This window comes from Anser anser (assembly GCF_964211835.1).
Source record: "Anser anser genome assembly, chromosome: 6".
Lineage (NCBI taxonomy): Eukaryota > Metazoa > Chordata > Aves > Anseriformes > Anatidae > Anser > Anser anser.
The window spans coordinates 5,133,649-5,156,167 of NC_139726.1; the positions used below are offsets into that span (position 1 = coordinate 5,133,649).

The 22,519-nt window shown below is 40.2% G+C and overlaps 1 protein-coding gene across 7 annotated transcripts in view; it reads left to right on the plus strand.

The window, feature by feature from the left end:
- Window positions 1–22,519, plus strand: part of LOC310901699 (uncharacterized protein) — a 66,045-nt gene that overhangs the window by 32,140 nt on the left and 11,386 nt on the right. For 4 of the 7 annotated variants that reach the window (XR_014586045.1, XM_083841845.1, XM_083841844.1 and 1 more), the window contains one exon: window positions 1–22,519. This exon is cut by the window's right edge and continues 11,386 nt beyond it. The exons of 1 other annotated variant lie outside the window; for it this stretch is intronic. The gene's annotated coding sequence lies outside the window, so the exon portion shown is untranslated. 2 more of the 7 variants (XM_083841840.1, XM_083841841.1) reach the window with 2 other exon arrangements.

A 22,519-nucleotide genomic window follows, 5' to 3' on the forward strand; every position in this document is an offset into this window, starting at 1 on the left:
TCTTGCAGATGCTGAGCGTGTGCATTGGTCCCGAGCTATGAAGTTCCTGACAAATCTTTCCATGACAGGAGGAAACATATTACAGATGAAGGACAAAGCTGTTTTGGTTAATGTGGTAATAATCAGGAATTGGGCAAAAAAAATGTTCTTGGAGCTCTTCAAATGCACCCAATCTATGCTGCTGGTATAACGAATTACAGGAGTAACATGGGAAAACACAGAAAAAGCTACTCTTATTTTGAAGCAACAGGAGTAGAAGGGAAAGTTAAGGCCTTTCTGACACCTTTTTAGTTGTACCAGTACTATTAATTAACTCGAATTTTAATTGGGGGAATAGAGGGGACTGAGAATTAAAACAAACGATCCTGAAATAGTGCTCAGCAGGGCCAGCAAATTGCTGCAAGATACTGAAAAGCTGAAAGATTACAGGTCTGCTTAGTTGCAGGGACTGCTTTAGGGACCACAGGATTTGAGAGGAGAAAATGCTTCTTTGGGGACTGATTATAATGTGGAGAAATCTCTGTAAATGATAATGTCAGCTGTAACACGCTCCTCCCAGGGCAGAAGAGCTAGGGACAGACAAATTTTAATAAATGTTTCTCTGAAAGTCTGTAGAAGTTAAGAAATACCAGCTTTATGCTCTTTTGGAATAGCCTGGCTTTAGCAGTGACCTTGTTTTATGTGATTTCTTGCATTCTTGCTTCTTATTTTATTTATCCAATAATTATTTATAATTACAGAATTGATCTGTTTGAAAGTGTTTTTTTCTTTGTGTAGACATCCCTATCATAGTTTATTACTCTGAGAGCCATGGAAAGGTGTTAACATATACCCAGTAAAATATATCTTGATAATTCTCCAATAATCCAAAATAATTGTAGCAATTTGTGTTGTTTAATGAGTGGCCTTAAGTTACCTGTATGGAAACTGCTGTTCCTCTGGTTTCCTCCATTGGGACCTGTGATCTCATACAAACAGGTCTTATTTTTCTTTTTGGCTGGGAATGCTATACAGAGGTTCAGAAGAATGCCAACTTTTATTAAACTGATATGTTCATCTAAAATATTAAAGGAGTTCAGGTTTTAAGTTTTTGACAGCACTTTGGGTCAAATTCCTGTTCTAGCTAAATTGGTTCAGTCTTCCCAAGCTACTCTGATCCGAGCTCCTACAAGTATAAAAAAGCTTCATGAAGCATAACGTGTCTATGACCGTTTCTGTAAATGTAGAGAGGAAAATCAGACAAGATGGATAGATCAAGGGGAAAAATCTTTGCTAACCAGTCGACTTGCAATAAAAATAAGAAAAGGAGGGGCTGTAAATGAATTGCTGAAGTAGCACAGCAACCTTCTTAAGGTGTAGAGGAGAAGTGTGAAGGACAGGAGTGACTCAGCTGAGATGTATAAATCTCATACTTCAGGCATTCAGTTTCTTTTCAAATGCTGCCATGTATACTAATCCCAACTAAACCACTGTTCGTTCAGTATTCATGAAAGAAAAGTCATATTTTTAAGTCAGCTTCAAATAAAGTGTTCCTGGTACTAAGATCAGCACTGGGATCGGTATTTTCAACTTGGACATTGAAAATTTCAGATGAACAGGTGAATTTTGAGAGATGGTAAAATAACAGAAAAAATAAATAAATGTCAATCCCAAACATAAATGAAACAGTTTCCATAGGAACACAGATGTGCGATGTTTGTGCGTGTCATATTTAGCAATGTGATTGCTTGTTTGTTCTGACCTTACAATTGAAAAAGACCATTTGAGAATTCTGTCAGTTGAGGATCCTAACAAGGGATCATTATGCTAATAGCTCCTGAAATATCCCTAAACTCCTATGTTAAAGTTCATAGCTGTAAACGGCTCACAAAGAACCTGAAGTATAAATCATTAAATGACTGAGTTCCACTTTACCCTCAGCAGAGTACTTTGGTGGCTGTTGGTACAAAGAAAATGTGCATGAAAATGTTCTTTAATGTATATCATGGTGATCTTGAAAGCCGAAGTGGAAGCAACATTGAGCGGTAACCTTTACCCAGTAAATACCGTGTTTTCATAGGTTGCCATTAGGGTAAATTTCCCCTGGGGCTGGTTTTGTGGGAGCTGCCTGCTGTCTCACAAAGCCGTACCTGCGTCGGCAGCCCCTCCTGCCTCTGGGGCCTCTCTCCCTGCACAGCTGTATGGGGGTTTGTCTTCCTTTGTAACAGGGCTCTCAGAGCAAAATATGTATTTGTAGAGATGTGTACGAGCTCTGTGGAGGTCTTTAGAAATACAGGTGACTCCAGATAACTTGTTGATTGGCGTCAAGTATTTCAGCGTCCAGTTGCTCTGCTGTTTGAGCTGAGTTTTGTAGCACTTGCAAAATGAGCAGAGTCCATATGAAATTTTCCAACTGCTGACCAGTCGATAATTTTAACGTCTACCAATTTTGAGTACGCAGAAGTGTTTGCATTGATAAAAAGCTTTCCCCGCTGGCTCCTGTGGCTTTACTTTTCTTCTCCTGGGCAGATTCAAAGTCGCAACCTGAGCCGCGGCTGCACTGAGCCTCAGCAGGTGCCAATGGCACTTAATCTCCTCGGAGGCACCATGCCATGACTTGCTCGCTGTGCAATTCTCTCATTTCTGCTGCAGTTGTAAAGGGGGCCTAAATTGGAACATAAATTGTCTCTAGTTAATTATTTCATTAAATGAGCAATGTGGACCGCTAAGCATTATTATTCCCATTTTACAACTGGGGAAACAAAGTTAGCGATGTCTTAGCGATACGGATGTGAATGCGTAGTCGCATAGCTGGATTCTCATGAGTATCATAAATAAGACCCAAATCTGGCATGTTTCAACTGTTCTGGTCATTGAAAACAGACTGGTAATGAAGACAAATTTGTGCATACGCTGTACTTGTTCTGAATGTACAATTTCTACTCATCTCTGCTAGAATCAAATGTGAGGTCTGAACTCTGGCTGCAGAATGCTCCAGGATAATTAGCAAGCACAAAAACTCGAATCCCAGAATAGGATGTAATAATACTGCTTATCTCTTTGTTGTAGCAAATTCAGGTGCTCTAAAAGAAATCTCTGCTTAGGCCCTCTCTTTCATCCGGCACGTGATTTTTGTGGAGATAAGGGTATGCATTATAATCCGGCGGTATTTTTTTCAAGGCTTTTTATGTTATTCTTTTTTTATTCGATAGAAACAGTTCTTGAAGAAAAAGTGTTTTTTTTTTGTTTCAGATTACCTTTCAAAACAGAGGGAACGCGTAACGTGACTGGGTGCTTGTAATGACTTCCTTACATTCCCAAACATTTCCTTTAAGGCTTGCCGATGTGTGGGTTTTAGTGCTTCCTTCAGTTAATCAGAGATGTCTGAATGGAACATCAAGGACTCTCAGGTGAGTCGGTGACTACTCTTGGAGTACTTGAGTTGTGAAAGAAAAAATTAGATTTCAGCAGCTTTAGCTTTCACGAAGTGACTTATTAAAATACTTTATTTTGGCTCATCAAATCACCTTGCAGTGCAAAAACAGAATGGAAATTACAGCTGCAAAATGAGACTGGTGTCAGCATATATTTTTTTCCCTCCGGTAGGCAATGCTTTCCCAGATCTAAATCTTTTTCGGCACGCCAAGCTGAGGTTGGAGTGGCATTGCTGAAATGCCTTCGTGGGGCGTGCTTATTGATTCCTCCTCTAGTACAAATGGACTGAATGCAGGGTGTCATCTAGGCTTAGAGGAACGCTTTCCCTCAAGGGTGATTGTCCATGTAACATGCTATTATTCATTGCAGCAGATGATCGTGTTATTGAAGTATAGAAGGACTACAGGCACACGTACACTTCGGTGCTGTAATTAGTTGTTTTTTTTTTGCTTAACGTGACCTACCAGCAGCACTGGGGCATTGCGGGACCTCATAGGCAATGCACTACATTGTTGATAGCGGGGAGCCGAACTCCTGGGTGAGATGTTTGTGGGATCCTGCGGGGAGCCGAGGAAATCCACGCTTCAGAGGCACGGTGCCCCGCCGAGAGAGCTTTCACAGAGCCACTCGCTGCAGCTTGTGGAGAAAATGCTGAACTTCTAAGTGCTCACCAGTGTGTGTCTCATCCAGCCCAAGGGAAATAACCGGGATGTGTTTATAAAACGCGCTCTTGCCGTCAGCATGCAGGAGGGCATGGGAGAAAATGGGATCCCGTGTCGCAGCAGCCTATGCTCATTATTGGCGCGAAACAGCTGAGAGAGGGGTTGTGTGATGTGTTGTAACTAGAAGGAAGATCGGTAGCTGCCGTGTCTACAGGCTTCTTGTGGGATAAGTGATGTGTAGTTTTATTTCTGATTTTATTATCGATCTGTCAGTCCTTTTGAAAACATTCCTGAGGAAGAGTGGCTCGCCGTTAGGAATCCTTACAGCTTTTCTGCAGTCATTTACTATGAATGTAGGGCATTTAATTCACATTATAGGAACGTTTGCCTTTTTACCTTCTAATCAGACAGAGCAGGCATACATCTGCATATTAAAATGATTTATGAATGGCATACAAAAATGTGGTGCTGGTTTCTAATAGCGAGGGTCAGGTTTGGTTACCAAAATCCATCATCACTTCCCAGCCAGCAGAAGCTGGTTTTGCTTTAGGGTGGTTGTATTGCATGGGGCTGACACCACTGAAAGGTCTCATTTAGCTGTAATTTGCAGGCATCGAATAAAGATGCCAGCCCTAAATTTTAGCCTGGAAAGCAGGAGCAAGCAGCTAGATGTTCGACCTATGCCGTTTTGTGCCAGGTTGTCAGTGCAGCGGGTGGCTTGGGTCTCGTATGTTTTTACATTTCAGGTTTAAGAGCCCAGGACAATTTGTAGTCCCCCATGAATCCTGCTTCATCCATCAGTTTCCAATCTGTAAATTAGGGGTAGCTCCCTAAGTAGGAGGTCTTCACTGGTGCCAAACGAGTAACTCTTTCCTCAAAATCTTCAGAATACAAAACTTTAGTAAAATTTCTCATGCAGTAATAATCACTGCTCTGCCCATGCTCGGAATAAAAACGATGGGTCTGTTGCTGTAAGACCAGCTCTGCTGGCCATGCCGAGAGTAGTTATGTTAATCACCACGGGAAGGCTGCGTTTCAGAAGAGAACAGAAAACATTCCTCTACTCGTTTTTAGAAAGCCTTTCAAGAAAGACTTCTTCCTTCTGGGTGCCTGTGCTGCGTAATCTGGAATATTGTTGAACATCAGGTGGATCCAGAAAGGGGTGCTGAGTGGTACCAAGAGTCGCTGCGCCCTCTCAGAACATCTGGGAGGCTTCTGTGTCTGAAATGTGCAGATCCCCTACCATGTCAGCCACAATCTGTGCTGTGGAAGCACAATTTCTAATGCAAAGTAAAACAAACTCAGAAAAAAATTGATACGCAGTTTCCTGCTTTCATCCTTACATCATGTTTCTAGCCTAAATAAGACAGCTATGATCAGCATATGCTGATGAAGGGTGGTATTTTGTTCTTTGGGTATTTGCTTCATCACCGGCATCTGTGGCCCAAAGGAAAAATCCAGCTAAGGGCTGGTTGGCAAAAACAACATCCAAGTGTAGTGCTGCTCTCTCCTGTGGCCATTACCAAAACAGCAGTGGCTTAAGGCAAAGAAAATGAGAAGGGCAAATGCAATTTTTAAAGAAAATCTTTCATACCCTCGTGAGTTTTGAGGCAGGTTTACCGACCGGAGTCTTCTTTCCAAGGGAGCTGAACCCCCTCCCACCCGAGGGACAGTCGGCTGCTCGGGATGAGCTGAGGCATTGCTGGGTTTGCCAGGGTCCCCCAGGCTGTCTTGCTTCTTCCTTGGACCTGTGAACCTGTAAAGCTGTGTTGGCCTGCCTCACTGCTGAGTTTGTACTAATAATGCTTCAACATACTGATATCCTCAGAGAAAGGATTACGGTCTATAAAAGGCAACATTTTCCAAACTTGGGCTTTATCTTATTTAATCATAGCCTTAAACTCTGCTCTGATTAAAGTCACAGATCCAAGTGTGTTTGTGTTTTTTCTCTTTGCATACAGTTGGGGAAAAAAACAATTCCTCACAGGGTGTTGCATGACAGTCCGGAAAAGGAGGCAGATGCAACTATTCTGCAGGTTCATCAAAGTGTTTAAAGAACACATTTGGCTTTCAGGATATTATCAATCAAATGCTTATTTTGGAGTTGTTGCTATCATCCAAGTCTAGGTTTAAAGATCAAATCAGAAGGTCAAGATTTCAGACATTTCCCTCCACGGACCTCTTCTGGGCATATGGGTTTTTTGATGCAAAGATAGACGGCTGGATTTTCAAAACTGTTGAATACATAGCAACTGCAAATGATCTCCAAGGGAAGACTTTTAAAGCTCCAAAAGGGCACAGAGCAGCTGTACCCTTTAGCAACTTGAGGAAACTTCATTAAGTGAATGGGAACAACTGTCTGCTCCGATAACCTGCTACCCTGTGTGGGTGCCTGGCTCTCAGCTGATGTTTTTTTAATGCCTTGGCTGCAGTAATGCTTCTGAAGCTAGGCAGTCTCTACTAGGAGCATATTTGAAATTGTGAGCCAAAATTTGTGTGTGGTTTACTGGTGCATTGTTGTGATGCTATTATTTATCTATCTGCACTTCCAGTAAAAATGCATTTATTTTTACAGTTTCAATATATTTTCTTTATATTTAAGAATGGCTTTTAGACCATTAATACTCATTTTTTTCAGTCTCCTCATGAATACGGTCGTGATATTTTTTCAGTCTCCTAATGAATATGGTCATGATATTTTTTTCAATCTAATGAATGCAGTTGTGACATATATATATATATATAAAACTAATAGTGTGGCACAGAATAAAATGCAATACCAAAAATCAGACCCATTATTTGCTGTCCTCTTATGCAAAGCACTGCATGTACTCAGACGGGTGGTTAGAACACATCTTACAAACTAAAAACCAAAAAACCCCTGAAAGTTGTGCTACACTACCAACAGGTACTTAGCTTTAAAATATGTGGGGGTTTTGGTGCGAAATGAAATGCAGTATAAAGGGCTGATAAAAAGTATAGAGCCCTGATAAGGGCTGCCATAACACTGCAGTGTAAAACTCAAGACAAGCTACCATACAAAGCAGCTGGCACCAAAGAGAGAAGATGCAAAAGCTTTCAAACCACCACAAAATGAAATGAAAACAGTCTCCTATCAGAAGCATCTCAGAAGTGTAGTTGCCTTTGAACAGTGACAACTAGCATTTAGATTACAGAACGGACCCGAGCAGAACCGCAGAGCACAAGAGGAAAATATGTAACACTTGGGTCAGCTGTGCTCCTCTGAGCTTTTCTTGTCTGAAAGGGATGGCGATGGCAGGTGAATGCACTCAAACACTGAAAAAATAGTAATACCTTCTGGTATTTAATGTCCTTCAGTGGAAGGCCTCGAGGTGTTTTCTTTAATAATTATGTGACTAATTTTAATATCCAATTAAGGGAGACATGGTTGTGTCTCTTTATAAGTGCTGGAAATGAAGTTGTGTTTTGATTTATTGCAGCTTAGAAATATGGTGATGGTAAATCTAGGGATAAAATCAAAGTGTTGTCAGTAGAGCAATTGAACATTTTCAGTCTAGTATGTCAAAACAGGAAAAATTCATTCGCTTTCCCTTCAAGTTCAAAAGCTACAACTCTCCTAGGCTGCCTGATTTTAGATTTATCTCATTATTTCCAAAAGGCCTGTTTCTGTTCCTGGTAGGTGGATGGTTGTACAGGACTGCTGATCTGCCCTTTCCTGCTGGAGAGGTGTCTTCGTTTTGCAGAAGCCTAAATCTCCCAGAGAAGAGCTGTACTTAAATTCACCTGAATATATAAATCAATGAGTTTAAAAGTGGCCCTGATCTGGATACCTGGTACCATTTTTTTAACTCATTAAACCATGTAATAGGTAAAAGGAAATAAAAGCAAAATAAATCAGGGGTGAGGAAACCAGATATTTTTCCTGCTCTGGCTGTAAGAGCTGAATTCAATGAAAGGTTAGCGCTGGCTAGGACCAGCTGTACTTTAGGAAGGCAATGGTTGCAGTTCTCAGCACAGTCTTCTGCAGCAGCTCAGCCATGACCATCAATAGCCTTCGATGCCAGTAGTGCATCATTTGGAAGCAGAAAATGCCAGCGGTGCTGGCTCATGTGCTGACGTATGAGGTAATCAATAGTAATGGAAATTAATTGTCAAAGCACATCGCAAGGTAGTGTATAAACCTTAATTAACCTTTAAAAATAAATATGAGGTAAATAATACTGTTCCATGTCAGACCTGGTGATAACGGGAATACAAAGATAAGCCTGGCTCTTTATTTTTTCCTTTTTTTTTTTTTTTTCAAAAAGATGAAAAAAGGGGAAAATCCTCAAATCCTGGGGTGCAGATTTCTGTGTAAGACATCAGTAAAAAAAAACAAACAAACCTGAATCATCCCTAAAAGTACCACTTTCCTCCACCTATGCCTAGCAAAGAGGTGCAGTGGAGGAACAGAAGTGGCAGATGGTGCAGAGCCACCGCTTTTCTTTGCCCCTGTTTGTTGTAAGACCTAATCTTAGCTTGCAGGCTGTACTTTTGGAAACGCATTTTAAAGGAGATTTTGCTGATAATGGAAGGGTTTTATTAGATTATTTTATATACGTGTTAACAGCGTGGATTTATGCTAGCGTCCAATGAGAACATCCAGTGATTTAAATCCCGAAATGGAAGCTGTGCATGCCCTATTACATGTGTCGTTTAATGTTGAGGGTGCAGATGCAATTCTGTCTGCCTGTTGCCACAAATCCTCCGGCACTGCTTGAACTCTTTGCTTTCTCTCCTAGCATTTATAACAACATGTCCTTGTGACATATTGTGGGCTCTTCCGTTAGATTTGATTTTTTTTTTCCTCTTGTTTACTTTATTGCACTGACTTAAGAAAAATACGATATCATCCTTGTCACTGCCTTAGGGTTTTTTTCTATATAAATATTGTCTTTTTGATGATTCCGAGAATTCTGAGGAAAAAAAAATATTGATTCATCTATGTCAGAAGGCTCTTCTGTACCTCATAAATATTCTTTTTGTCAAGATTTAATAATTCGTTGTCCAAGCCAGTGCTTAAGTGGAATAGATTTATGTTAATACAAACTTTCTTTGGTATTACGATGATCAATTTTTCAAGTGAGGAAAAAAGGGAAGGTGTCAGGAGCGACGAATGATCACATGCTATGGTTTACTTGTAACCTCAGGTTCAAGCCTGGTGATTTTGAGGAAGAGTTCATTGGGTAGATGTTAAAATGCATCTAGGTATTTTTTGCACAGCTACCTATAGAAGTATCAGCGTTCATCAACGTCAACGCGTGCTGAATAGCGAAACATTGGCAAGGTGATATTCCACACTTGTCTTGGATAGCATCTGGGAACATGCAAATCAGGGAGTGAGAAACCCAGTCCAGCACGCTCGAAAAGCGGTGGGACCCTTCCCAGTGCTCATCCCCAGGCTTGCAGCCAGCTGCGAGAGGCTTTCCACCACTGTGGGTAGGAGGCCCCGTGATGAGCTAAACCAAACCCCTGCTGGAGGGAAGAGGGGTTAGATTTTAAGATGCCAAGAAAAACCTTTGTGTGTCAAGGAAACCACAACGATTCTGGTTATAGTAGATGAAAATGAGACAAGGTTACTCCATTTTACTAAGAGTGACAAAAGCCACTTTGGTGCCGAGGAGATGCATAAGGCTGGTACGGTGTTAAACTATAACTAAATGCATATTGTAGCCTAGACAAACCCTCTAACTTTTGGAGGATCTCTTCTAATTGGAAAAGGAAGTAGAAAACACTGTTGCCTCCCTTCACCGACCTGCTTTATTAATGTGTTTTTTCATGCAGGCGTTCTCTCTAAATGCAGACGGAGTTTTGCTTCTGACTTTCTAACCATAAGGAATACGGTTTAGAAATAAATCAGTTCTTAATTTAATTACCTGGGCTTTGTTTTTAATTATGTGCTCCTACTAATCGAACAACAAATTATGTAAAATTGACAATGGAGAAATAAACGTGCAGGATATTTTTCTTTGCAGTTCTGGTAAGTCACTGCCTTATGAAATCATACCTCATCCACAAACCGAGTTGGGAAGGCAAACTAGAATTTAGATATGTATTGAAGTTTTATCTTTTAATGTGACTTGAAGTTTGACTTGCTGCCTGACAAAAATCAGAGGGTTATATTTCTTTCTGTAGCAAAGTTTCAGACCAATGAACATTCTGACAGGATGAATGAAGTTTAGTTTCAGCGATGACTGTACAGATTGCCAGATTATATTGTATATAATTAGCATATGTTGTTCAAAATTCTTCTTGGTTATACCAGTGAGAAGCCAGAAGTGCTCTCCTGAGATCAATGCATTTTCTCTGCTATTTACACGCTGAAATCACAATTTAGCTCATTGTGTGTTTTTATAATATGCTGTACACAACTGTGAATACATATTTGATTATAATAGAAATGTGATTAAATTTCAGCTTTGTTCACTTCACCTGCTTTTGCTCGCTGTATCTCTACTGAGATTTATGCCGTCGTTCAGAACTCTTCAACTGCCTCAGATAGCTGCCAGAAAAAGCAAACCAGCAAGTAACAAACAAACAAAATCCCTTCTGCCAAGACCTCGATTCTTTTTCCTCCTACAAACATGGGCTTCATCTCTGCCACTGTAGCAAGCTCATGCATCGGGTATTTCCATTCCTTGTGATGCAGAAATAGAGGCTGTAAGCCAAACAAGAAGCAGCCGCTAGGTCTTCAAACACTAACTTTGAAATAGTGTTCTTTTTATGCAGAGGATAGGTATAATTTCCTGCGTGTCATCTGTAGTGGCTTGTTTTCCAAGAGGAAAATTTAAAGTTATGCTAGTAATTTTACCGACAGCGCAGCCTCCCAGAAGAGGCTTCCTGTAGCACACATGGAGTAGCATGCAGGAGCCTTCAGTAGTGTACGGGAGTGCCTTATCGGCATGCACATGGGCTGCCCAGCGTGAGTCATGGCTCAGTCTTTCAGGAGCACTTCTGCAGTCCTAAACACCAAGTAGTTCCGGAATAATAAATAAAACCCTGCCACTATTATCGTTGTGCCCTCATACGTGAGTGGCAGGCTCTTGGGGTAGATCAGCGCTCTTGCTTTACGCCCGTTGACATGAGCTGAAGTTCTCTTGCAGCAATTTTTCCTTTAGTATTGCATCCAGTTTTATGAAGTAAGCTTGTGTTTATTATCAGCTTCGCTCCCTATCACAGGCAGAAAATATAAGAGATTTTTTCTGAAAATGAAGGCTGGATACGATCATGGAACTTGCTTGTCTCTAGTGCCTTGAATTTGTATGACATAGTTTTCCTTTTTGTCGGGAACAACGTGCAAGCCACTGGCTGGATCAATAGAAATTGATTTTAGAATAGTGAGTAGAAGCAAACAATTGCATAAAAGGGGAAATAATCTTATGCTGAAAGCAATTGGATAATACACATTTTACCCGTAACTGATGGGTTCGTAGAGATAAAAATAAAGCCGGGCATTTATGACCTGAAAAAAAAAAAAAAAAAAAAAGAAAAGTTAAATGAGGTTTTAATTCTGATTTGAGATATTTTTGTGCCTGATATAGAACAAAGTATCTAATTTTATTCTAAGCAGGGTGGATTTTATTTTTTCATCTTTGCTGGCTTATTTCTGTTTAGTTGTGAAAGAAGTGTGCTAAGTAGCCCCAGAAGGGCTTTCAAAGGATAGATTGCTATTGCTTTCAGTTGTACAAAAAGGTTAATTATGGAGGTTGGGAAAATGTTGCTGCTTTAATGATAAGGGACTACTATACAGAAATGACTAACTGAGCTAGGTTTCACGGTCATCTTAATTTTAAAATAAATGACAAAACATCAGGCTCCTTGATCATTCTAAGCGTTAAAAATGAAAGGTCCGACATGCATGAGAAATACCTAATGACCAGAAAATCTGGGATAGGTAACAGAGGAAGAGATCAACCAAAAATAATTCATTAGAATTTCTGTGTAACATGATCTTTTTAAAACTAATTAAAAATGTAAAAAAAAAAAAAAAACACAAAGTGGTAGAATTTTTGCCAGAGTTTATAGACTGTTAAATAAAACAGAATTCATAATAAATGAAATTGTAATTTTATACTCGATGGTTCTCTCCATGGGTCTTATTCTGTCATTCCAGTCAATTAGGTCCTGAAGGATTTCAAAGGAGAACAGAATATGAATTTTATCCTTGATGTACTAAAGTTGACGTATAGCCTCCGATTTTGCACAAAGTGACTGAATAAGGAAAAGACCTATTCAAGATTTGTGAAACTTTTTCTTTTTTTTTTTTTTTCCCAGGAATGTGAAAATCTGTAAATTACAGTGTTTACTAGAATACACAAGAAAGCCTGTACCTGTCAAATTAAAGATTGGTTGCTTCAGAGCATCATCCTTGAAAAGAGTTGAGACCAATGGTGGGTAAACCTCCATAGGTACCAGAAATTCACATTCTGCTTAAATGAGTTTTCTTATATGAATTCATTGAGTCCAAAGAAAATTGCTCTGGGCTAGTGAACCTCTAAGAAACGTTGCAATAACTGTCTGTCTGCTGAGATTGTCTCATACAGATGCCCTTGAGGGCCACCTCTGTTCTCAGCACACACATGGGTGCTGGGATCCAGTGCTGCTGTGGGGGGAATGCTTGGTGCTGAGCTGCCAAGACACTCCTGGCAGGCTTTCACGGCAAAGGGGATTCCCCTAGGGCTAGCTGCAGTTTTTGTTTTAATACCATCTGTATCTATTACCTTACGGCTTTTGATGTACCATGATTATCTTAAGTCATCTGTTAGATTCTGAATTGTGTTTGAGGACCAAGCTAATAGAGCCAAGCCAACGAGGAGTTCAAGTGTTTCGTGTTCCACTCTGTCTTCAGAGTTGGAAGAATTTGCACTGAATTTTGATGGAAAACATTTTAGTCCTATTCCACCCTACTCTTGACTGACTTGAATGAATTTAAAAACATCATCCATCTGCCTACTGTGCAAACAGAATATCTGGAGGAGGTGACCAAGCAACAGCTTCATCAGTATTCCCAAGATACTTCATTTGGTTTTAATTCTTCAAAATCCAATAGCCCAGTATTTCACAAATTGATGATAATTGCCTGTTGCTGTCAATGAAAAAATGCCAGTATTCAAGTAATGTAAAAATGCAAATACAGTAGAAATTAGCAGAAATTAGGTAGATGTTTGAAGGCTATTGTATTAATTTATAATTCACAAAATTAATGAGTTTGGTATGAAAGTTAATATTTAGAGATACTTAGAATGAAAACGGTTATTAGAAACTTCATTAACATCAAAATGAAACTTTTGCTTTTCATAATAATTTTCCATGCATTTGTTTTGCAATTCTGAAATGTGTTAGTCTTATAAATAGTGACAACACAGGAGAAAGCTGTGGAATTTTAGTAATATTGGGGAAAGTGGTGAAGTTTGGGATGTCATTAAAGCGATAGATATGAGAATGATTAGTATTTGCATATTTTATTTCCCTTTGTTTCCCGTCAGTTCTTTAACACACATGGAAATTGAGATTTTTTTTTGTTGGTGTTGGAGAATGGGATTGGCTCTCCCTTGGAGTGCATCTGCAGGAGGTTTTCAGGTCAGTGGTGGTACTTGCCCCATGGCATGGTCCCATGGACCCTGCTTCCCAGAGCAGGCACAGACCAAGCTTCGAGCTATGGGAAACATCAGGAGGTTGCAGTTGTTCCTAAAAATGCATCTGCATTAAATAAATAGGTATGTTTATGAGCTTCTGTGCTTCTGTGGTTTCTTTTGCAGTCTTGTTGGTAAGAAATAAAAGACTTGATTTGGTCCCAAAATCACGGAGAACGTTGACTACCATAGTCTACAAATAAAACTGTTCCTTATTCCAAAGAGTCCCTACTGAGATCTTGGCAGTGACAAAATGTTGGGATGATGTGGAGTTAAAGAAAACACTGCTGATGAAATAATGTGGGAAAGCTCTTCATAGGAGCTGGGTTTTGTTGTGATGAGATAAGGAGCTGTAGCTGCAGGAGGGGACTTGGTTGTGGATAGAAAGGGCATTGCAAAGGAAACAATAAGGCATTGCAGACTAAAAAAAAGGTACCAAATGGTAGCCAAAGACCTAAAGAAGGAAAGCATTTCACAGGAAAACACTGTGATGAACAATGATTTCAGTAGTTTGTGAGTTTATAGTTTATCTAAGAGGATAGTCTTCATTGACTAGATCAAGGCCAAAGCATTGCCGAAGGCTCCCCAGTGTTTGGGGCTTGCTCCCCAAGTCTCTGAATTCCAGAGATCCCTTGGGCAGTGGAGACTCCTGGCTCAGGATGGCACCTAGATCCTCTCTGGTAGACTACATTTCACTTCATTGGTAAATTTTTGCACATGTAAAAATGTATTATATATAGTATGTCTTGAAATCCCCCCACCCTATAAATCTCAGAGGTAAGCACTTGGCTTTGTTTGTTCTGAAATAACGTAGTTTTGTTATGACAAATAGCTCCATTTGCTTTTGTTTCAGATAAATACAGCAAATAAATGTTTTTATTTGCTTGTAGTTACTCCTAACTAGCATAAGTCAGTTTGGAGCATCAGGAGCCTATATAGATGTAAGAGTTAACCAGGACTTCAGTGTAATTTTGAGTATTTAGCCATTATTTGATGCAAGTAAAACCACCGAGTTGCTTATTTAATGACTTATTTGTTTATATTGAAAGTCAATCAGCATGGCCCCTGTGGTTCCCTTACCTTTTCTCTTTGGGGATTCTAACCGGGGGATGCTCCGTGCAGCGTGCCCGTGGCACCCAGCTGCTCCCACGGTCCGCGGGGGTTCCCTGGGGCAGGGAGGTGCCAAGGCAGCACAACAGGGCAGGGTGAGGACACAGCACAACAGGAGCAGACCTGAGACTGCACGGCGTTTAAACTTGCTCTTAGAGTTAGCTTTAATAAATACCAGCTTTGGGTATCGATGGGAACGTAATAGAAAAGGAAGTATCGTTGCATTATTCTACTTACCGATGGCTGAAGAAGGCTCAGTTCCAGCCTGTGCTGTGTGAACATTTGCAATTGCCTTTTATTATTATTCTTTTTTTGCTTTTGCTAAGAGAGGGAAGTCCTTTAGGCTCCAGGGGAGTGTGCTGGAGCAGTGCTGTGGAGCTGTGGGGACAGGGCCGAGGCACTGGCACGTCTTTCTCATTTGCTGCCAGTTCAGCTGGTGCTGGGCCACTGTGGCTCCGGATCTGTCCCCTCCGAGCAGAGCAGCCAAGTGCCAGCACATCCAAGCTGTTTGCTGGGCATTTCTGTTGCTGCTTTAAAGCAGGCGTATATCCTCACGGGAGCCTCTCTTGAAGCCTCCAGCATATTTTTGCACTGGTGACTGTGCCTAAATTGGCCCACATTAACAAAGGGAGCCATATATGTTTTCTACGCTGAGACAAACCATTTTATTTTTATTTTTTTAATGGAAAGTCAGTATTATTCTTATTTATCTGCCCGCATGCTCAGGTATTGATATGAACCCTTCCAGACCAGGGAAGCATGAAGCAGATGCTGGGCAGTGAACCCCACACCTTTCTTCTGGCATTCAGGTACTGAACTGGCACCAAGAGGCTGTTGTCAGCAAGATGTGCTCGCAGCTAACAAATCGCCATATAAAAACAAATGGCAGCGACCAAGCAAACAAGATGTGTTAATAAGAACGTTATTTTGATAGGGCGTGCAAAGGAGTGACAGAGGGATTGGGTGAGTAATGCACAGCCAGAGCACCCCCAAGGGCAGCCTTCATCTGGCACAAGGAGCCCTTCTGGCCGTGACAGCCCTTCATCTATCTCAGCAGGCATTCAACAAGAATCACGTTCTAATTTCACATTTTCCTAAACAATCTCTTCAAATAATTAGTAAAGAAGCTCTGGAAATTCAGCAGTAAAACCTGATCCTCTAAAATAATTTTTTTAAGTAGTGGTATCATGGAACCTCCCAAAGACCAGGAGATATCTTGGTGATTCTATTTGGTTTATTTGGAATCTAAATATAGGTTTTATTTTTTCTTTTAATTGTAGAAACAGAGAGAGAACATTTATTTTTAAGGAGGCAGCTGTCAAAACAGTCTGCTTTAGATGGTTTCTAATAAATTTGGTGACCTAGAAGAAAGAAAAGTAAGGAATATTTTAACCTGGTTGTAGATATTAAGCCTCCAAGAGAATATCGATTTATTTAAATAATTGTGCTCAGTTTTGAAACTAAAAATGCTAAAAAGCAAAGAGATTATTATTCATTAAAAAGATGTCATGAGTCATTTCAGTTTATTAACCCATGCTGCTCAGCAGAGGAAAAGCAGAAGAAATACCAGGTCCCTGCTGAATAAAGTTTGATCATTGTGTTGGGTGTTGATGAACTGAAACAGTGACATTCAGCAAACAGGTTTAAGGCTTTTGTGGCAGATATGAAATGGAGAGTAAATATTCCTAGTGGACTGTATAAGTTTATGCCATCAGCATCTCCGATTGCTTCAGTCAATCATAAATCCCTCCGAGACAGCATTGGAATTGGCCTCATGTTACACAGGCTCATTGACTTTTATTGTGTAAAGTATTTCATCCTCTGCAGGAAGAAGACAGTGTGGCAAACACAGTCTCTGCCTCCAACTTGTTCATCGTAGCAAGGAAGGGAGTTTGGTGGAAAGGGTATCAGGACAGTGACTTGCTCTTGGTAGAGGAGGAGATGCTGTGGCTATTTTAAGAGACGTCAACCTCAAATCCAATTAATTAATTGCATTTTTGCAGTACTCCAAACATGCTTTCAGGTGTTATGTCTGTCTGGGGTGTCGACAATGTCATTTTTCTACTTCTCTCAATTTTCACTCTATAGCTCCCCGAGAGCCTGACACATACAAAAGGCAGCCAGACCGAGACTTTATTCTGTAGTCTGTCCCTGATGGGAGTAAGTCCATGGTGCCCATTAAAGTGAAGGGATTTCAGCACACGAGCCAGTGGTCTGCTTGGACACAGCTGGAAAAACTGGAGCTTAAAAATATTATTTCAGAACTGCAACTGTGAAGGTGGTGACTCACTGCAGAAAGTGCTGACAGTATAAACCCTTCCTATGCATGTATTTTTAACATGAACAGTAATACATGGATGAAATGCAGTTAAAAATACAGAGTTTTGGATTAACATTAAAAGAAATTGCCATATTAACTGAGCACAACATTTCTCAAGGAAAAAATCAGGTTTCACTATGAAAACACCCAATTCTGTATCTCCATGCCAAACGGGAGATAGACCTGCAAGGCCTGTTGGCAAAAGGATAGCACATTTCCATCTAATGGAAATTAAATGATGTCACATGTAAGGATTTGGTTGACGTTGGCCAAGAAAAGTAGAAGTAGTAAAAGATTATTTATTATTAAAGGCTGTAAATCACCGTGGTCAGATCTCTTTAGCGGGGAGTAGTGCCTCAGCTGGCTGGATGTCATCCCTGGTGAGCAGTAAATGACTAATGGCATTCCTGTTAGGGCAAACGGAGCCCACCGAGAGCTTTGTAAATGTTCCCAGTTAATTAAGATATTACCAGTTCAGCAAAAATAATAAAAATATTAAAAAATGGAATAAATGTAGATACAATTAGCATGTTTTAATGGATTCATTCTTTGATCATTTATCTCCCGGTCAGCATTACTTTCAAATACGATAAAAATGGAAGAGACGTTGAGCAGAACCCAAGTAAGTGCAGCTGTGAGCTTCTCCCGGAGTAGCGCAATGCTAATGCTCTTTACCACCACACACACCTACGTGCTGACTCTTCAGCTGAAAGCATTTCCAATTAAGAAAAGAATCCAGGTGCCTGATGGTGTCAAGGAAAACAGAGAGAGATGTTAGATTTTCGAAACACCTGTAAACTTTAGTATGACACGACTGGCAGCAAGTAGAAAGACTTGCTGCTTTAATTGTAGGAAGAAAATCACATTTATGTTAGCTTTCTTACCTTTCAGAGGCTTTTTAATAGGCTGAAATGTATAGCTGAAAGGAAAAAAAATGTGTCTGAAGCTAGAAAAAAGTCAGGCCTGTACCTCTTTCATCTCACTACAATTAGAATACAACTGTAAACCAGATATTTCAAAAATTGTTTATGAACTTGCAGGTCTGAGCTGAATAACCATCTGAAAAATTTTAAAAATTAAAATCCCTTTAGGAAATAGTGACCTTGCAGAGCTTAAATTGCATATGAAATTCCGAAAGCTGAATTAGTTAGGAATAGATATGATCTAGATAAAAACGAAGTTTAAAAAAGTACAGGCTGTTCCTCTCCATCTGAAAGGCGTGAAGAAAAACCTGACTCCTCTCTAAGTTGCCTGTGTGTGCTGTTTCTTGCAGCGTGCTCCTTACTGCACTTATGTCCAGACCCCAACAGTGGTGTGGTGAGTTGCGCATCTCGTGGAGCACTGCAGAGGTGCTCGAGTTGGGGCTCTTGGGTGTTCAGCTGCTGTCTGCGTAGAATTGAAGCCTAGCTAAAAGGGAGGGTGCTGAATGCTGTCATGAAAACACAGCTTTCCCAGTGGAGCTAAGGTATTATACCTACTCATCCGTGTGCTGCAGACCCTGCACTGTTAGTAGTAATAGGGCTGTTGGCTTATCCTGGGTAGTGGTGGTCTGCTCAAGTCTTGCTCCACTCTTTCTTCTCCACCATTGCGTCAAAGGTGATGCTCCTGTGGAAGTTTTTGGTGGGAGCAGAGAAGTTCCCAGTGGCCTCTGATTGTAAAACATTACAGACATTTTATTAAATGCTAAATAAAAGAAGTTATGGAAGGAAAACCGTAAAGAGACAGAGCTTGGCCAAAATACCGTGCAGCAAAATGGTCTATAAATTAACATGCTAGTTAGCTCAAACACCAGCAGAAGCAGAGAACCTTATATGGGCCATTATGGGGCACTTACGGGTTTTTACAGCAGGCTGAACTTTCTGCCAGTTAACTTTTATGTTGTTTTTAAACTTGATCATCTTCACTGCTGTTGTCCAAATGCCATTAATTTAAAGAACTGTCAATCAAAGGTGATTATTAGTATGCTGGGCTTGCAGTGCTCTGCATATATAGCAGAATGCACTGAAGGCTGAAATGCTATAGTCCATCTTGCTTGTGTATGGGATGGAGATCAAATATGACAGTGGCTGTTAACAAAATGATAAAGAATCTCAAAGTGGATGATATAATTGAAATTGTACTTTGAAGTTGAATTTGGAGTTTTAAAATTCCATTATTTAATGCGTAACTATAAAAAAGGTACTTTCTAATGAGCAGGTCACAGTGACATGATGTAGTCAGCTTTTAAGAAATTTTTTTCTTGCAGATAGGAGTCAGAAGTTGCCAAATTCAGAGTTGAAATCTGAAATTGACAGCGAAGTTCTACTAGTAGTGCAAAAATGCAAATTAAATGCCTGTATGAATGAATACTACTGTAAATGGGGAATATAATATTCATTCTGAAAATAAATAAGCAAATAAATAAACCCACAAGAATAAGTATACAATTATTTCACTAATTGTAAACTTCTACTGGCTGCACATCAGAAGTCTGGTGAATGGCTGAGATAGGTTGGTTACGATTTAGGTCTGTTGACTTTTGCTTTTCTTTAGAGACAGAGGCAGAGTTGTACCTAAAACAGAGCAAGAAACAGTAATAAACTGATATAACCGGCACAAAATCTCAACAGTGTACAAAATGTCACTTAAGGGGCTCTTTGATGTTTGTGGAAACAGGGCATTAGCTTTATTTGTCAGTTCTTTCCATTTGCATTTCTGTGCTCTTTGCTTCCTAAGGAAATCTTTTTCCATTTAATTAGAAAGAAAAGCTAAGATATATACTTGTTAACAGACTTAATTTGCAGCACTATGCCAAAGGTTCTTTGCGAGTCTTGGGAGGGAGTGTGAGGTGAGAAGAAAATTTCATATTGTTCCTTCCAAGCCCTGAATGTTAATGGTTATTGCTTCTTTCCTGTCGCTTTCTCCATTATATCTGTTGTTGAGTTCCACGCTTTTTATTTTTATGCAAATTTAAAAAAGAGGCTATCTCACCTGCATAACTACCCCATGCACCCGCAGTTGTGTACATCCCTCTATTTATACTTAACTTTGGAAATCACATTAGTGCTTTTTTTTCAAAGGAGTAAGCAAAGCAAAATGTGGAAAAATAAAAGCAGATAGCAGTGAGGAACTTGAGAAATTTGTATGTTTTGAAAGAAGGGATTAGTCACAGTACAAAATGGTTATGATTATGGTACTTTTAATAACGGGGTGAAAATGGTTAAAATATAGAGCAAATTCCAGTTCTGTGTGTTGTTAAATCTGTGACTTTCATAATCTGAAAATTCCAGTCTTATGTGTAGTGTAAAAAATTGTGATTTAATTTCATGAAGACAAAGTTTTTCAAAACTTTAAATCTACCTAGCATTATGGTCATCTATTGCCTTTGCTAATTGTTAGAACTGTGTTAAAAAAAACGAAGATGTTAATTTGCTGTATGCAGAAGTACGTGTAATATGAATAATGTTCTAATTGGCTGTTTTAGCAAATTTTCTTCATGCATGGACTCTGTACCAAATCACAATGTTTGCAACTTGATTTTTCCTAAGTCCTGTTAAAAAGGGCTTTCTCTTTGTACATTTCTGTTTTTACACAGACAGATTGCCCATCGATATTTTGCAAATGATGGTCAAAAAAGTAATCCTTCTGAACTACATCAAGTAGTTATTTGTAATGCCAAAGGCCTGTGGACAAGGACATTCATCACATTAAACTAGTCGCCAAACAGCAGCAGTATAAACCCCAAGATGCCTTCCAGGTGTTACAGCTTTGGAAGGGCTGTTCAGGTGTACTGAGGGTGGTTGCTACTAGAGGGAGGTGACCAAGGTGTCAGAATGGAAGACATCTGTGAGTTTTCTTAAAACTTCTTGGTAATTGCCCTGCTACAGGTTTGCAGGACACCCCCATAAAAATGTAAGAGGGGGGCTCAACATGTGTCAGGCCCAGCTCCTCATGCAGCACTTCCCCTTGGAAACAGTGTGGAGATGGGAATTAGGGTGAGTCCCTTCTGTGCAGTCCCAGGCATTTGCAGTGCATTGGATGCAAGGGCTGTGTGGGGGAGTGCTTAGAAGCCAATTAACTCTTTAATTGCACATTTAATGTAATAATAGCAAGGTACTTCAATGTACCTTGTACAAAGTAATTTACATATTGAAGAATATTTTGCTCTCATCCTTTCCTCTTCCTAGTTCCCTTCTAAAATACTACATCTGCAAGTAACATCCCATGATTTCTAGGGTTTGCTGCAATACCCTTGGCTATTTTACTTCATACCTTTATTTGGTTACTGCCTTTTCGTATTCTTATAGCAGTGATGTACACTGCAGTGCATGAGGCTTATTTCATAGCCACGTTCCTACAGAAATTGCGGTTGGTGCAGGTTAGGGGGTCTCTGCCTCTGGAGAAAGCTGCAAGACTGTGGTTCTGGATTTTCTTTAAATTATCTGGTAATGCTTTGTCTTTAAAGCAGAGTGTATATTTATAGTAGTGTTGAAGTGAAAAAGGATTTATAATCCACAAAACGTGCTGGAAACAAAACAAAACAACAACAACAAAAAAGCATAAGACTCGTAAAGAAAACAAAACTCTGTATCCCAAATATCGGTATGATTAACTGTATTTAATTTCACTCCACTGCTGAGGAGGACTCCAAAACTAGTTTCTTTTAGATACTAGGAGTAGAACAGTTGAATTTATTTCTCCAACAGCCCTTGCCCTGTGCGCTGGCAGGGCTCAGGGTCAGCCATTTTGGGGAGCTGCCATTTTGGGGAGCTGCCGTTTGGGCTCCGTTGTTGGACTGGGCCTGCACAGCAGAGCTCAGGGTTGATAAGCTCTCCACCTGAACCTGGCCACTCGCAAACTTTCCCAATCTCGCCAATAAAGATGGGGAGTTCGGTTCCGTGATCACACTTTTTTTTTCTCAGTTTTCAGTAGGAAAACCTGTTACTGCTAGGAGAGGTTGTCAGAAGGCCATGTGAGATACCATTAGTAGGATTTGTGGGGACTTACCCTGCTCGATTCAGGCCTCTTGAGCAGCCTCAGCAAGACTTCAGGAGAGACGCTTGCTCATTGTTAACACACCAGTAACTACAGAAGGATATTTAGGAGGCTATTTGCAGCCTGGAGCAGTTGTCATGTGTTCCATATAAAAAGCTAATGTAGTCTTCTTTTAGAAATAACAGCTGGAAGTCGCGCTGCAGCAGGTAGGACAAGCTATACTTGAAGTGGTTTTGCCGTGCCCAGGAAAAAGTGAGTGAACACCAGTGCTGAGAGCCAGCACTGCAGCTCCAGGAAGGGGGCTGCAGGGCTTGAGCTGGTGAAAAGTCCAGCTGCACAGGGAGATGCAGAAGTGCCAGGGCAACATCCACGTCCCAGTCCACCAG